Source organism: Aphis gossypii, chromosome X (assembly GCF_020184175.1).
Source record: "Aphis gossypii isolate Hap1 chromosome X, ASM2018417v2, whole genome shotgun sequence".
Taxonomy (NCBI): Eukaryota; Metazoa; Arthropoda; class Insecta; order Hemiptera; family Aphididae; genus Aphis; species Aphis gossypii.
In genome coordinates, this window is record NC_065533.1 from 19883887 (window position 1) to 19901172 (window position 17286).

General features: G+C 26.9%; 1 protein-coding gene across 42 annotated transcripts in view; it reads left to right on the plus strand.

Moving 5' to 3' along the window:
- Positions 1-11475: 11475 nt before the first annotated feature.
- Positions 11476-17286, plus strand: part of LOC114131616 (RNA-binding protein squid-like) — a 16795-nt gene continuing 10984 nt past the window's right edge. For 4 of the 42 annotated variants that reach the window (XM_050205412.1, XM_050205397.1, XM_050205389.1 and 1 more), the window contains exons 1-6: positions 11862-12083; positions 12154-12305; positions 13815-13987; positions 14798-14970; positions 15784-15956; positions 16767-16939. The gene's annotated coding sequence lies outside the window, so the exon portion shown is untranslated. Of the gene's footprint in view, positions 11619-11861; positions 12084-12153; positions 12306-13814; positions 13996-14797; positions 14979-15783; positions 15965-16766; positions 16948-17286 lie in introns of those variants that run through there. The other 38 variants (XM_050205413.1, XM_050205417.1, XM_050205405.1 and 35 more) reach the window with 33 other exon arrangements.

The following is a 17286-nucleotide window of genomic DNA, read 5'->3' on the forward strand; positions in this document are numbered from 1 at the left end:
GTAGAGTGGTAGAAATAGTGTTCCTTCCTTTTCATTACATATAAATATAACCACGTTGCCACTCGCTCGCTGCGCTGCGCTCAAACAAAAAATCGAAAATATCCCACTATTTGTTGTGTAAAACCACCTTAGCCTTTAGGTAAGCTTCGGAATCAAAAAAAGTGCAGAAAAGCAATAATTATAAAAAAAATAAATAAATGTATCTAACATTTATCGAGCGATGGTGAATTCACCGAAAAATCAAAAAAAGTAGTGGAAGTAAATAAACGAAAAAGATTCAAATATAAAAATATTTTTTGTAGGTAGTTAATTTGAAAATATGATGACCGCAATTATATTACTTTCCGTTCAATGTCATCTATATTCGTCACTCGACGAGGAAATTGTTAATCGATTTTCATTATCATTTAGATAACTGTGTGACTCACGGTGAAAATGCGAAATGACAAAAAAACAATTTTAGTTAGCTCGTACATTAAAAACGTACGGTAAATACATTTTATATTACAAGCGTACAAGCGTTTTAACGTGGGTACTATAACGATTTTAAGCACACGGTCTTTTGATGGCATTATATCGCATTTTAATACGATTAATTGCTAAACATCAAAGTATTCACAGAACACGGGTAATCGTAGAACTATTACATTTTGCGTACTTTGTTAAAATAATTAAATCGTAGAATAATTGCTGTAATTGGCTCAAAACACTTCCAGTAATTTATATAATTATATTAATAAATTATTAAACGTATTGGTGAATCTTACAATATCATAAGGTGCCTACATATAATGACAACACTCATCATTTATCAGGCATCAACTTACACATATTTTTATGCCAAAAAAAAAAACTAAAGCGCAATCGTTTCCATGAGTACATTGATCTTTCTGAAATAATATATACAACAGGTGTAAAAAACGACGCAAACAAGCATGACACGTGCGTATTTGACTACATGTACTTATTATACATGTTGAACGTACCTGCAAGAAATGGAAAAGCAGTGTGTAGTTTACAGACTATATGATGTCATTTAAAGTCGAATTTATATTTACTCGCATAATATTTCATAAAGTTATAATAATTATAGGATTTGACAGGTATTATAAATTATTAGAGTACAAATGGTACTTAAATACTTGATAAAATTGTAATCAACTGTAACAACTGGCGTCGGCTACCTACACGTGCAGATAAAATGTTGTAGATAATATTATAATAAATATCTACAATACCCATGTATAAACTCTTGTAATGATACCATAATATTTTTAACACATATTAACTAAAATACTTAGAATAAAATAAATGTGTTTTAAATTATATCGCTTAGAACCAATTTTAGGTATTATACCTATTACCAGCTATTTTTAATCATTTTTTACAGGTAAAGTATCGTCCAATTAAATTAGTCCAAAAATTGGTGTTTTCGGATTAATATTGTATTTTATTATTATATACAGGATACGAGTAATTACTGATCAGTGATCACAATAGACCTAAGTTGTGCTACTCGTTCATTTATATACACCTATAGTCTTTATATAACATTCCACTTATTAGACTTGGCCTAATGAGTAATGACTGCAGACTGCAGTAAGTATATTCAAGTGATATATTTGTAGGCATACTTTCTTATTGAGATTATTATTTCCGTACATTTTCAAATTCTAATATATTATTTTCTTTGGTTTTAGAGTTTTTTCATAATATGCGTCCTAATGCTCTATTTACAATACTTATATTTACATAATATATATTTGTGTGTAAATCAAATTGTTAAGAACTTGTTTGTGAATTATTCTACGCTTGCGAAAAATATTTTTGATGAGCGATAGAAATAATTTATGTGTTCAAAACGTCTAGTCCAAAAATGTGTGTATAAGTGAATAGGTAATTAATTTTACTCTACTTTACGATTTAACGTACCTATTCATAAATAACACAACATAGTTATTACGAACGAATACATTTTACCTGTCATAATCTCAGGTAATTGGGCGGGTACTGATCATTAAACGCTTAATTACTTTAGGTATTAGCTACTAATGATAGTATTGAATGACTTTTTTTTTTTTTGATCTTATTAATTAATAAGGTACCTAATTTAACAGAGTTGTAGTATAAAAGTAAACGATTACGGATACACTGTAGGCATACGATTTGAGTACACCGTTGTTTTTACGATACTTTCGTCAAACAATAATTTATTGACGTCATCCTTTCTCGGTTTTTAAAATATAAAAAAGACATTTTAACGCGCCAAGGTAGAAAACCTCTACCGTAACACAGTAAATCGAATAGGTATGTGTTATGTGTAGACGTTAACGATAAAAAAAAAAAAAAAAAAAAATGTAATCAGTATAAAACTTAAAAAATTCTCGTTTACGAGACGCGGTTTCTCGTCGTTTCCGACAATAATTATTCTCATTGTCTCTTGAAACGACGATCGATATTTTCGTGTACAACACCGTATTTTAATATGGTGCGACGAAACGTTTGTTGTTTTTTTTTTTTTTTTATCGAGGGCAATGAAACATCGGAACTGGCAACCGCGCAAACGAGAATCCATAATGCAGCGCGAAATGCAATAGGCGCCGGCCCGTCGGAAATGCGGCAAGCGGTCCGGCTGAAGTATGCTTCTGTCTCTCCGTCGCTCTGCCGCGGCCACGCATTTGCCCGTCGCGTTCTCCCTCGCACTCGCGCCTCGTTATGGCTGTTATTATTATTATTATTATTAATACGCTTTGTCTGGGTGTCCGCTAGCCGCGCGACCGGCCACCGACGGTGTGGGTTGAAGGACGCGACGTTGCCGTATCGTCGCATCGCAACGGGTACGCGGCGCTGCCGTGCCGTCCGCACCGCTCCGGGTCTGCGACGTTGCCGTCCGGTGCGCAGGTAGTTTTCTGGGATCGATGATGCAGCAGCTGCTGCTGCCGTGAGCACTGACCCGTCACGCCGCCGCGTCTCACCAACAGTGGGCGGTGGTCTTGGGGGGGGGGGGGGGTGTGAATTCCGAAGATTTTATCACGACAAAGATGGGTATCGATGTGTGTGTGTTACATTTTTCACAATTTTGCCTTTTGGTGTTTACTCGTGGTCCTAAACCTCTGATAATTCGAAAACGGTTACGTTTTCGTTCGTATTCCGACGAATTCGTGCGGTTTCTCCGTTCGCCGCCACAAAATGTTCGCAGCAAGCATAATTGCGATTTCGTCAAACTTCCGCATTATTTCCTCTTATTGTCGACCGATTCAACCGAGTCACCGTCCAGTTCATATCGATTGGGAAGGGGGGGAATAACAAAAAAAACATGGAAAATGCCTCTGCCCGCGCTCTGTTTATAGTATTGTAGGTAGTAGACACGTCTAGGATTCGTCTGTTATTTTCTTGTCGCCAAACTCTGCGTGCAGATTACGACATTTAGAAATATTTTAATTAAAACTTAGTAAGATTTCCTATACAATTAGTGTAAAAACCGCCAACAGGGATCTGGATATTACTCATTAGTGATTTACACTGCTTTCTAAGTTGCAGACACGGTAGTCGGACCGCGGTCTTTGTCCGTCAAAAAACCCTGAGACATATACTCGGCCGAATACTAGAAATTAGAATATGTACATGACCCAGCGCAACTTAACGTTAAATATATATAATCAACGTTGTCATCGTACAACCGTGCACGAACTAAAATTTAACGATTCGTGGTACAATAATTTCGTTTATCTTTATTCGCCGTGAATTAATTAAATATTAGTTCACGAATTTTAAAAGAATAATATTGGCTGATTTCACAATTAACAGGATAGAGGAACAATACACATTTGTCACCCTAGTGACCTTTTACTGTTTAATGAATTTCGATAGAAGATGAAAAGTTTACATATTATGATAAATTAATTATTACTATTTATTAGCAAAACAATAATATTATCCATTATCTAATATGAATTCGTCTACAATGAATTGTGATATTACGTTATCTTATCATTGCACATAATAGTATTATCACGGTTATCGTGTATCATTTTAAATTTTTAGTTTTCAATATTTGCCAATAAATTCGTCATTAAGTAATTCGATTCGTAATTTCATGAATCACAATATTTTCTTTTTAATTTTCTTTTTTATTTGTGAACGTATTATGGACATTTAGTATTAAGTACTTCTTAAATTACAAAACAGCTTATTTTACATTCATAAAAATGTTTAGTTTCTTTGTTTTTTAATAAAATTATTACTTTTGTAAAGGTACCATCCGTATTTTAATTACCAAAAAAGAAAAAAGTCCTCAAAATACGTTTGTAAACAACCACCACTGATTAGGTGCTATAATACAAACATATTTTCATAGTTTGAGTTTTGTATTGTTTTTTTTTTGTATTAACTTCTGAGAATGTAACTTGTTTTTAGTTATAGTGATTTGAAATCATTTTCCACATCAACTTTTATTGTACACAATATATATTTGGTTTGTACTAAATTTACATTTATCCACTTCAAGAGTAAATTCATTTAATGGACAAACTATTTATTGTATAATAATAATGAAAATTTTACTTATAGGCTGGTCAGTTAGTACTGTGTTAGTATGCTTATAAAACTATGTTTTACACTTTATTCTTTAATTGTGCCTTTAATATAATTCTTGTGTTTAGTGCATTACTATGTAACCCATTTTTATTAAATATATAGGTATGGAATTTCTATCTTTGCTAAACATATACTTTAAAGCTTAAGGTAAATATAATAAAGAAAGAATTAAAAGTTCTTGCTCTTACAGGAACTTCTGTGAAATACAGAAAGCAATATTCAAACAAGAGAGAAAAGAGATGTAGCGGTTAACAATGGTATCAGTTGTGTGTTGATTTACAGTTTTTTTATATACCTAATGCTGCAACCATAAGTTTAATTTCATTAATACAATTAGCATAGTTTAGTTTTCCACATAAATAACATTTATAGGGTTTTTTTTAAAGTACTGAAGTTTTAACAAAGTATGTCACAGACCATTCATAATAGGTGTATGTTTAAGAATTTAATATTTTGGCTACAGAAAAAAGAACATATTACAACGATTATTAGTAATGAAACTACTTATATTTTTTAAAAACGTCTATACTTACCTGTTACCTATAACAAGTTCTCTTTATTTTTTGTATCTATTCAAAGTTTTAGTGTTTTATCAACAAGTAACACACTAACATTTACTTTACAATTGACTTATTATGTGCCTATTATTTTATTCTTTTAGATATTGATGCATTATTCTATAAGAATTATTATTCATATGTTAATTATGATCACTGATATTCAGAATTGTTGTAGGCAAAATATCAACAGCAATCTTGATGTTAATGGTTTAAATTGCTTAATAGTTAATGATAGTTATTTCGTGATATTTTTTTACACGCAATAAATTTATTTTTTCATCTATAATGATATCTATCATTTTATACAATCATACTTCAATTATTTTCAATTTAATTTAATTTTTAAATGTATAATAAAGGGATCAAATTATTAATTTAACCTATTAAAATAAAATAATTCCCTTTTTGAAAAATTAATATGTAATTTTCTGTTCATATTTATCTAAACATATATTTTTAATTGTGAATTTTTTTTTTATTTGATTTTTTTTTTAAGTGCCTTCTATAAATAATTGTGTAATAAATTAGTTTTGATTAGCGTTAATTATAAATGAAAGAACCATAATAATATGTCTCTTGTGTAACCTTTAGCTTTTAAAATGTGTTTTTTTTTATTAGAAAATTTATTTACAATCTATATAAAAGTATAACAAGAAAATGATATCTCTAGGATGTGACTAACAATTAAATGTATTAGGTAATCTGATTAGAGTAGATTTATTTATTTAGTTTATTTTACTGTTAAATATGGTTAAATACTGAAATGTTTAATACATTTTTTGAACAAAATAAGATGTAATACGGATCAAAATTATGATAAAATGGTCTTCAGAGATGAAAAAAGTTTCATGACACCACAACTGACAATTAATTTAGATTTTGAACATAAAGTTGATTAAGATTCAGATGTACATTACTTAATTTTAAACAATTAAGTAGAGAGCTGAATTAATAATTGTAAAACTTAATTATTAAATATTAACACTGATTTCATATATAGGTATATAAGTGTATATAATACGTGAAATAATAACTCATAAAGTCATAACACAAGCTCACATTTCACAACAAAAATTTTTTTATTCGATAGAAATTTTTAAGGCGTTCTAAATATTCAATTTCTTATGATTCAACCACTTATTTATGAATGATGTGTATGATTGTATTGCATTCTAATAGACTACATGAGTATAAAAAAATAGTTAAGACACGTGTAAATTATGTTATACATAAATAATATCAAATGGGTTTTCCGTTTTAATTTTTTTTACGTAATAACTAACTTTGTTATATTTCATACGATTTACGAACACATAAATTTGTTATAAAGTTTTCTTGAACTTGACTTTCTTATATCTTTTTTAGTTCAATGTCATTAAAATTTTAAAATATTCAGTATTCAAAATTCAAAATTTAAGTTTTAAAAGATTTTAAATGATTCAAAAAAGTAGAGAAGTAATTAAGATCAATGTGTTCATTTGAAAGTCCTTGAACCATATTATTTGATATAAATCCATTTTTTCTTTTTTTTTCTTTTTTAAGTAACCGCTGTTATTTTTATAACGTGTTAAATTTGTGTACAAGACATGAAATTGAACGTTTTTTGTTTATTCGGTAACATTCGCCTTAGTTATGCAGTATGCTCAACACTAATTAATACAAAATTACAATACCTATTAATTATTACGTACTAGGTGACGTAGTTTACCATAATACATTAATATCAAAATATTGGATGGCTACTATAATTGTGTTTAATGTTAAAAATATTTTCTAAATTGCATCCTTGTACTTTTCAAGACCTAATTACTAATTGCAGAGTAGGTTTCTTTATCGTATGTGTATAAATCCCATCTTAATAAGATGTTATTAACAGAAGTTCACTTATAGCACGAGAGTTGCTGAGAAATTTTTAACACCAGACCCGGATCGACCATCCACATTGGCCTGCTACTTGTAAGGCCTCCCTTTTTATACCCAAAAAAACAAGATGTCAATATAAAAAAGGCCATGCCTACAGTGGAGATGATTACCCGACCAAGTGGGATAATCGTACAAAAAAGCCATCGATCTTTATAGGGTTGTGGAGAAAAGTAGGAAGATTATAAGCTTATTTATACAAGACAAGCGTCTACAAGAATTAGTCATATCTTCGGAGCGCTGTAGCGATGAGAGGTACAATCCGGTGTTAGCCGGTTAGACATTCTTTTTCTCCGTCGAGGTGATAGGATTAGCTATCGTGTCCTAGACATTATAATTTTATATTCTATCAATAATGACGAATTATAATAAAAAAGAAATTTGAAAAGTTCAAGCAAAGTACTTGTGGGTGACACTGACATTCGTTTCTACACTAAATACTTTTTTGTCTACCTGATTTCATAAAGGTATATGTGAAAATAATATTAAATCTTTAATATCTTATATTTGAGGTTTCTTTATTTTGATCCCCCCTCCTAAAATGTTATCTATGGGTTTCCATGTTAGAAAGTAACTACCTACATAAAATCAACATTTAATTTTTGGCAGTCACTGTACATTTTATTTTTTTCAAATATTTTATTAATAGATACCTATTATAGTATAGTATACTCGTATAGTCGTATGCCATTGTTACATTGTGATAGCAGACCCAATTATTAGATATAAGGAAGTATATTATATTTAAAACACGCAAAATACTATAGAGTTAAAAATTTATATCCTAGGAAAAAAAGATGCAGAGATTTAATTAAATATGATACCTATTACAATTCACAATGTCGTAATTATTAATTTTTAGAGGTATCTAACAAATTAGATGACAACATGAAACATAATAAACAATATGTTTTTTTTTTTTAGACATTATGGATCATAGTTTCATATAACTAACGTAGGTACCTATCTGTATATTTTAACTAAAAACTTCATTGTCGTGTTAATAATTTTTCTAGTACTTAACTCATATTATAATGCCTTAAAACTATAAAAGCTATAGTCATGCTTATTAGTTATTACCAACAGCTAGTGCAAAAAAACACTCCACCAGATAACGTCACTGTTTAGCAGTAAAAGAAATAAAATAATATAATCGTTGATACGAACGCCGTTGTTTAAATAAATACAATATAAGTTACTGCGGCCTTGCATCAGAGTATAAAAACCATACAAATATCTACTGAAACCAACAAAAAAACTTAATATGATCGAAGATAGTTATTTTTCTATTCAGAGGCCAAAGATGAAAATTAAACGATTGTTCGATTTATTTGTCATCAATTGTTGATATTTTAGTTTTGATTACCTACCTATTTAGTATTTTTATTTCAGATACTAAATATTTCATTTACATAATCTGTTTTTGTGTTTAATTTACATGAAACTGTGTAATGTATCAAAATATTATGCCAAATTTACCACCGTCTACAATCGCATTGTATTATAAAATAAAATAATATGGTATAGGTAGTAAGTAATTAAAATTATATGTAAGACAATCATTCCTTGTGACAACAGCGAGATTTTATCTTCTGGAATAAACAATAAAATCGAGCTTTTTTTTATTACAACTGCATTACTTTACTTGGTTTAAGTTGAATATATTGTTGAAATTATATTATAATTAACTGTTTATTATTAATATTTAGTGAAACTTGTGTAAACATTAAACAAAAATAATAATTTTGATAATACTGTTTAATGAATATTAACAAAAAATAATGTGGTTAAATTGGTCTTTTTTATATACAAATGATATTCCGACACTGTTATGGAAATACATGATCAATTGATTTACATTTCCAACAACAATATGATTTAAAAATGAGTAGATGTACAGTTGTAATAGTAGATGAACGAACTGAAAAAATTGTATTAGGTAGTCTTTATTAGTCATAGTTATCCTAATTCACCTACCTGGAAACTCTTTTTTGCTGTTTTTTATTAATAAACAAATGAATGTTAACATAATTCTTTTGAATAACTATTACTCTATAGTCTATGCTATAACTAGTATAACTATATAAATAACTATTACAAATATGGTATTATTTTAACACCTTAGAGAACAAAACATTAAAAATATAGATATACCTAGGTAGTATAATACATACATAACAAAATAAAGTTAAACAAATTAAAACATGTGAAACTTATAGTCTAGGTAGGTAATGAAGAACAATAGTAATATACTTGGAATAATAAATTATATAACTAATGTATAATACCTATCTTATACTTTAAAGTGGTTAAATTATCATGATGAATGATGATAGTTAAACATAGGTAGGCACATAGTTACACAAAAGAAAGTTAGCTAGGTAATAATGAATATAATACTGTCCTTGTGGAAGTACATAAAATAAAATGGATGTTGATAATATTATAATATTAACTGTTTACCTGTTAATATTTTATAATATAGTCAATATAGGTATAATTTAAAATTTGTTTAGTACCTACAGGCTACAGTAAACACAACATAATATTTATTAACTTAAATATTATTAAAAGAATAATAACAATGCAATTCATAATTGATTATATGCCTGTTTATGATCATATTTTAACCTGATTGAAATTTGAAATTGTCATTAAAAGATCTAAAATTGTATGTTATTAATCAGAGGAAATTGATTGTAATTTTAATAGTATCTCCATGTACATATAGAATGTTTATGTTATATACAAATATATATATACCTATATAATATGTTAACATAAGGAATGTGTAAATTAATTTGACTCAATAATTCAGGATAATCAGGAAATTAAAAAGCTTGTAAAACTTAGAAAAAACTATTCTCTCTTCAAGTGATTTTAAATCAAAATGCATTAGCAGTTTTTTAGGAGATACACCTATCTTAATTGTTACATAATCAAGTAGATAGGTACCTGTAAAAATCGGTTCTTAATACATTTAACTTTGATAATAATTTGGATTAATATGAATTCTAAATGATTGAACCATAATTAAAAATTGAATGAACTACAGAAAAATATGAGAGTTTAAAACAATAAGATTATTTGATTTCAGAAATATTGCGAAAAATGAAACAAAAAATTGGTGAATTTTATTGCAAATTGTATCTATGACATTGTTATACCGTTAAATCGTGTGATAACAAGGCACTTATATCTTTTATTTGTTATATAGAAGGAAATTAAATTCATTAATTCTATTCGAATTTTAAATTTAAGTTTCGACATAAAAAAAAGATTTGTGAACATTTTTCTGAGTTTATATATTATTAAGACCATTGGTTGAACAGGTACCTCAAAAATATTAAAAACAATTAAAATTAAATTGAAGTATATTTCAATATATTTTATCTATCATAGATTTATATAGCGCTAATGTCAGTTTCACGTACTGTTCTGAACTCTTCCCCGTTGTGGTAACTGGTTATCTACAATCAGAACTGTCTATATTATTTATTGTTGCTAACATTGTCCATGGTGACAATTAAATTACGACTCTTATTTCTTCATTATCCCTACATTAATAGATATTCTAACTAATTATCATTTGACGGTTTTGCCTTGCACATACCTACCTGTATATTTACTATATAATAACAAATACGATAATATGTAATGGGTAGGTATATTATCAGGCAATAAAAGTAAAAAATGAAACCTATTATAGGTACCTACATTAATAAATTATAATATTAAAACATCAAATCCAGTGCCACGGTCGTGGCTTTAACTAAGTAAAACAAATATAGCGATGACACGATAGTGTATGTTATCCCGAAGCAGGAGTTACGTATTTAAACTGAGTAAATGTTGAGTTTTTTTAACCGGACCTAACTAATTACCTACTTTAAACTTTAAAGTACACTATTTTGTTTCAATAATGTATTTACTTGGCGAGAAGTTATTTTGAGTAGAAATATCAATTATATTATAATATTTTAAATTATTATGGACTTCTAATGCCGTTTGTTTATTTAGTTTACGTAATTTCGTGTGCTATTTCATATTAAGTACCTACCTAAATATACAATTTCTCGCCAAGTGCCCAAGTAAATAGATTATTGATGCAAAATATGTGTACTTTAAGTCAATCAACTTAGAATATATTTATAAAATCATATCTTTATAATGCTTTATGCTTATTGCTTAAAGATTTGATTTTTTTTTACTTAGAGTTTTTTACAAGTAGTTTGATGAATAGTTGCTGTGATAACACTAATATAATATATTATATGACCGTGGTTTGGACGTAAATTTAATGTAGCTAGTGATAAACTGATAATTGATAAAGATAGTAACGAATAAATATTATTATTTTAAATAAAAAACCATCACTAATAATGAACAAAATAATATAAAACAATTATATTCTACGATTTTTGGAACAGTGCCTGATTGCCTAAAATATATTTCAAAAAATCTCATCGACATTCGTCTGTCGAAACTCGAAATTATTTATGAATAACGTATGAGCAACCGAAAATGGTTGTGAAATAACCGGTAAGAATATTTCAGTGTATTTTTATTGTTTTGTTAGTTTCTGATAAATGATATTATTCTATCGCTGTCATTGATTTTAAGCCTCTAGTACATTGCTCTTACAATATTAACATAACTACGCAGACGCAGATGGCATCGGTTCTTATTCAAACTCACCATGTTTAATTTCATCCTTATTATTGTTCTGTATTTTTGAGGCGTGACATTTTTAATACTTACCTACATGTATTGTACTTATTATAGGATATCAGAGCACAAAGCTGTATTGTGGTATAGTTGAAGCGTCCCGATAAATACCAACATTATTTTACAGAGAGACCCAGCAACTACCGCAGTAACAACTACAGCTGGAACCGCGCATATATTGTCAAATGTGGATTAAATTTTTCAAGCAGATTTTCCGCCCCGACAAAGTTGCATAAACAATTAGGGACTAGACTGATTTAATTTAACTACACTATTAAAGTATATAATAAGCTATTACATTAACTGTAGGGAAGTCAGTGAACACAAAAAAAAACTTATTCTGTTATAGATTGAAAAGAGAAACCGCTGGGTAATTCCAGAATAACCTTACCAGCAGTAGAACCAATATTATGGAAATAACTTATCGAGTAGCACCCAGCAATAAGTACAAAAGCTATAAAAAAGAAAACCCAACACAGAGTGGAAAATATGATTGAGGCGGTAAGTAGAATTTTATTTTAATTTTATGATGTAAGACCCGTAAGAAAAATCCCAACCATTTTATAATATTACTTTAAACAGGATATATCCCTATTACATTTTGAAAAAGCTAAAAACCATATCGTATATTGTAATAACTGTAAAAATAAACAATTTTAATTTTGAATCGTTAATAAATAAGTCAACATTCAACTCACTCACTTGTAACTAATACGTACCATTAATTTTAAAATGGAATTTTACCTTATGTTCAAATCGACAATTTTACTTTTCATAAAATGTTTAAATGAAATATTGAAACATATTTTTTCTTCAATTAAATACGTTGGAGTGAGATGATAAGAATAATATATTGACTTTACACAGAGAATATTAGTAATGAATAAATTATTAGTTATCATTTATATCAACAAAGATTTACGAACTAATAGTATAATAAAAATAACGAATTAAAACTATAAAACTGTTTAAAATAAAGTATATCAGAATACATTTTATTAATTATATCAGTTATCACTTATCAATTTGATACTTCTAGCCTATTAATTATTAATATTTGTTATGGATTTTGAAGGTAAATGATAGCATTGTTATACCATATATTTGTAAACTTTCTTCTACATTATACGTAAATGTGTTACATATTTTCTAAATTTCATAAAATAAACAAACTAAAAAGAATGATCAACTGCGAAACTGGAAAATATAAATATATAGGTCCTTTATTTATTTTTTTTTAAATTGCAAAAAAGAAAATTCAAGAAACTTTAGAAACCATATAAAAAAAAAATTACTAAATTATATTGATTTTATACTTGGTTTCTTAAAAAAAAAACATTTCAAATTCAAATTATTTTTATTTGAAATCTTAAAAAAGTAAAACTTTTTATTTTTAAACATACATTAATCTTTCAATTCATTCAAGAATCTATCTCTAAATTAAATGATTAAAAAGTCATACAATTGTCAGAATCAACCCTAAAAACTTTTCCAATGAATTTTAAAAACTTTTTGTTTAAATTATAATATTTCTATATGTAAGGTGTTTATCTAATGAAATTTTAAAACGGGAAAAATATATATTTTTTTATTAACTTAACTGTTTTGATATCAATTATTAAATTTGATATATAATAAATGATTCTGTCATCCTCTCACACCCATGAAATTACGCCCTTTACTTTTCAAAACATTTTATTTCATAAAATTTGAATATATATTAATACTTATATTGATTAAGTCATTCTGTCATCATTTCAGACCAAATTGCCAATTGTATTAAAAACTTGATTTATTTAATTACAATATTTCTATTTCATAATATGTTTATATGATATTTTAAAAAATTTTAAATATCTTTATTAATATAAAGCATTGAATATATCACACAATTTCAATCTAAGTCCATTTCTATAGCAATCATTTTAATCAATCATATTCAACTCCCAATTTTCACGCTATTTACTGTAGGGACTTAATTGTACACATATTAATCATATTGTGTTTTAGACGAAGAATGGTAACTTCTGGTTCATACCAAGACAACCTCGATTGCTGGAAATCAAAAACTGCAAAAAATATCCCATCAAGAAGAGCCCATAAACAAGAACACTAGCTATAATACAAGGATTCAAAGCCAAATTGAATTCATCATAAGAAGAAATTTATTTTAGTTTTCTTTGGTACCTAAGTAATTAATTTGTAATTTAAGCTCTAACATTTTTGTAATCTAACCTTATACAATAATATGGCCCAATAATATTATGCGTAAACAAAAAAAAAATTCATAGTTCTTCTGAAATGGAAAATTTTAGAATATTAATTTAACATACTAAATATTTCTGTCAATTATCATATCAGACCCATGAAACGTACATTATTTTTTAAAAAATTTGATTTCTAAAAATTATTATACATCTCATTCCTTATATTAGTTAAGTCATTCTGACATCATCTCAGACCCATAGAAACTAATCCCATTATTTTTTAAAACATTTTATTTCATAAAATTTTAATATATATTAATGCTTATATTAATTAAGTCATTCTGTCATCATTTCAGACCAAATTGCCAATTGTATTAAAAACTTGATTTTTTAAAAGTTTTATTCATGTAATTCCTTATATTTATATGAAATTTTTAAAAATAAAAAATCATGACTTTTTTACTGGCTTGAATGTTCCAATATAAGTCATTTTATTTGATATTAAATACATCATTTTGTTATTTTCTAAAACCCAAGAAATTCTTGCCATTGGTTTTAAAAACTTGATTTATTTAATTACAATATTTCTAATTCATAATATGTTTATATGATATTTTGAAAAATTTAAAATATCTTTATTACTATAAAGCATTGAATATATCACACAATTTCAATCTAAGTCCATTTCTATAGCAATCATTTTAATCAATCATATTCAATTCCCAATTTTCACGCTATTTACTGTAGGGACTTAATTGTACACATATTAATCATATTGTGTTTTAGACGAAGAATGGTAACTTCTGGTTCATACCAAGACAACCTCGATTGCTGGAAATCAAAAACTGCAAAAAATATCCCATCAAGAAGAGCCCATAAACAAGAACACTAGCTATAATACAAGGATTCAAAGCCAAATTGAATTCATCATAAGAAGAATTTTATTTTAGTTTTCTTTGGTACCTAAGTAATTAATTTGTAATTTAAGCTCTAACATTTTTGTAATCTAACCTTATACAATAATATGGCCCAATAATATTATGCGTAAACAAAAAAAAAATTCATAGTTCTTCTGAAATGGAAATATATAGAATATTAATTTAACATACTAAATATTTCTGTCAATTATCATATCAGACCCATGAAACGTACATTATTTTTTAAAAAATTTGATTTCTAAAAATTATTATACATCTCATTCCTTATATTAGTTAAATCATTCTGACATCATCTCAGACCCATAGAAACTAATCCCATTATTTTTTAAAACATTTTATTTCATAAAATTTTAATATATATTAATGCTTATATTAATTAAGTCATTCTGTCATCATTTCAGACCAAATTGCCAATTGTATAAAAACTTGATTTTTTAAAAGTTTTATTCATGTATTCCTTATTTATATTAATTTAAATTTTTTTAAAAATAAAAAATCATGACTTTTTTACTGGCTTGAATGTTCCAATATAAGTCATTTTATTTGATATTAAAAAAAACATTTTGTTATTTTCTAAGACCCAAGAAATTCTTGCCATTGGTTTTATAAACTTGATTTATTTAATTACAATATTTCTAATTCATAATGTGTTTAAATGATATTTTGAAAAATTTAAAATATCTTTATTAATATAAAGCATTGAATATATCACACAATTTCAATCTAATTCCATTTCTATAGCAATCATTTTAATCAATCATATTCAACTCCCAATTTTCACGCTATTTACTGTAGGGACTTAATTGTACACATATTAATCATATTGTGTTTTAGATGAAGAATGGTAACTTCTGGTTCTTACCAAGACAACCTCAATTGCTGGAAATCAAAAACTGCAAAAAATATCCCATCAAGAAGAGCCCATAAACAAGAACACTAGCTATAATACAAGGATTCAAAGCCAAATTGAATTCATCATAAGAAGAATTTTATTTTAGTTTTCTTTGGTACCTAAGTAATTAATTTGTAATTTAAGCTCTAACATTTTTGTAATCTAACCTTATACAATAATATGGCCCAATAATATTATGCGTAAACAAAAAAAAAATTCATAGTTCTTCTGAAATGGAAAATTATAGAATATTAATTTAACATACTAAATATTTCTGTCAATTATCATATCAGACCCATGAAACGTACATTATTTTTTAAAAAATTTGATTTCTAAAAATTATTATACATCTCATTCCTTATATTAGTTAAGTCATTCTGACATCATCTCAGACCCATAGAAACTAATCCCATTATTTTTTAAAACATTTTATTTCATAAAATTTTAATATATATTAATGCTTATATTAATTAAGTCATTCTGTCATCATTTCAGACCAAATTGCCAATTGTATTAAAAACTTGATTTTTTAAAAGTTTTATTCATGTAATTCCTTATATTTATATGAAATTTTTAAAAATAAAAAATCATGACTTTTTTACTGGCTTGAATGTTCCAATATAAGTCATTTTATTTGATATTAAATACATCATTTTGTTATTTTCTAAAACCCAAGAAATTCTTGCCATTGGTTTTACAAAATTGATTTATTTAATTACAATATTTCTAATTCATAATATGTTTATATGATATTTTGAAAAATTTAAAATATCTTTATTACTATAAAGCATTGAATATATCACACAATTTCAATCTAAGTCCATTTCTATAGCAATCATTTTAATCAATCATATTCAATTCCCAATTTTCACGCTATTTACTGTAGGGACTTAATTGTACACATATTAATCATATTGTGTTTTAGATGAAGAATGGTAACTTCTGGTTCTTACCAAGACAACCTCAATTGCTGGAAATCAAAAACTGCAAAAAATATCCCATCAAGAAGAGCCCATAAACAAGAACACTAGCTATAATACAAGGATTCAAAGCCAAATTGAATTCATCATAAGAAGAATTTTATTTTAGTTTTCTTTGGTACCTAAGTAATTAATTTGTAATTTAAGCTCTAACATTTTTGTAATCTAACCTTATACAATAATATGGCCCAATAATATTATGCTTAAACAAAAAAAAAATTCATAGTTCTTCTGAAATGGAAAATTATAGAATATTAATTTAACATATTAAATATTTCTGTCAATTATCATATCAGACCCATGAAACGTACATTATTTTTTAAAAAATTTGATTTCTAAAAATTATTATACATCTCATTCCTTATATTAGTTATGTCATTCTGACATCATCTCAGACCCATAGAAACTAATCCCATTATTTTTTAAAACATTTTATTTCATAAAATTTTAATATATATTAATGCT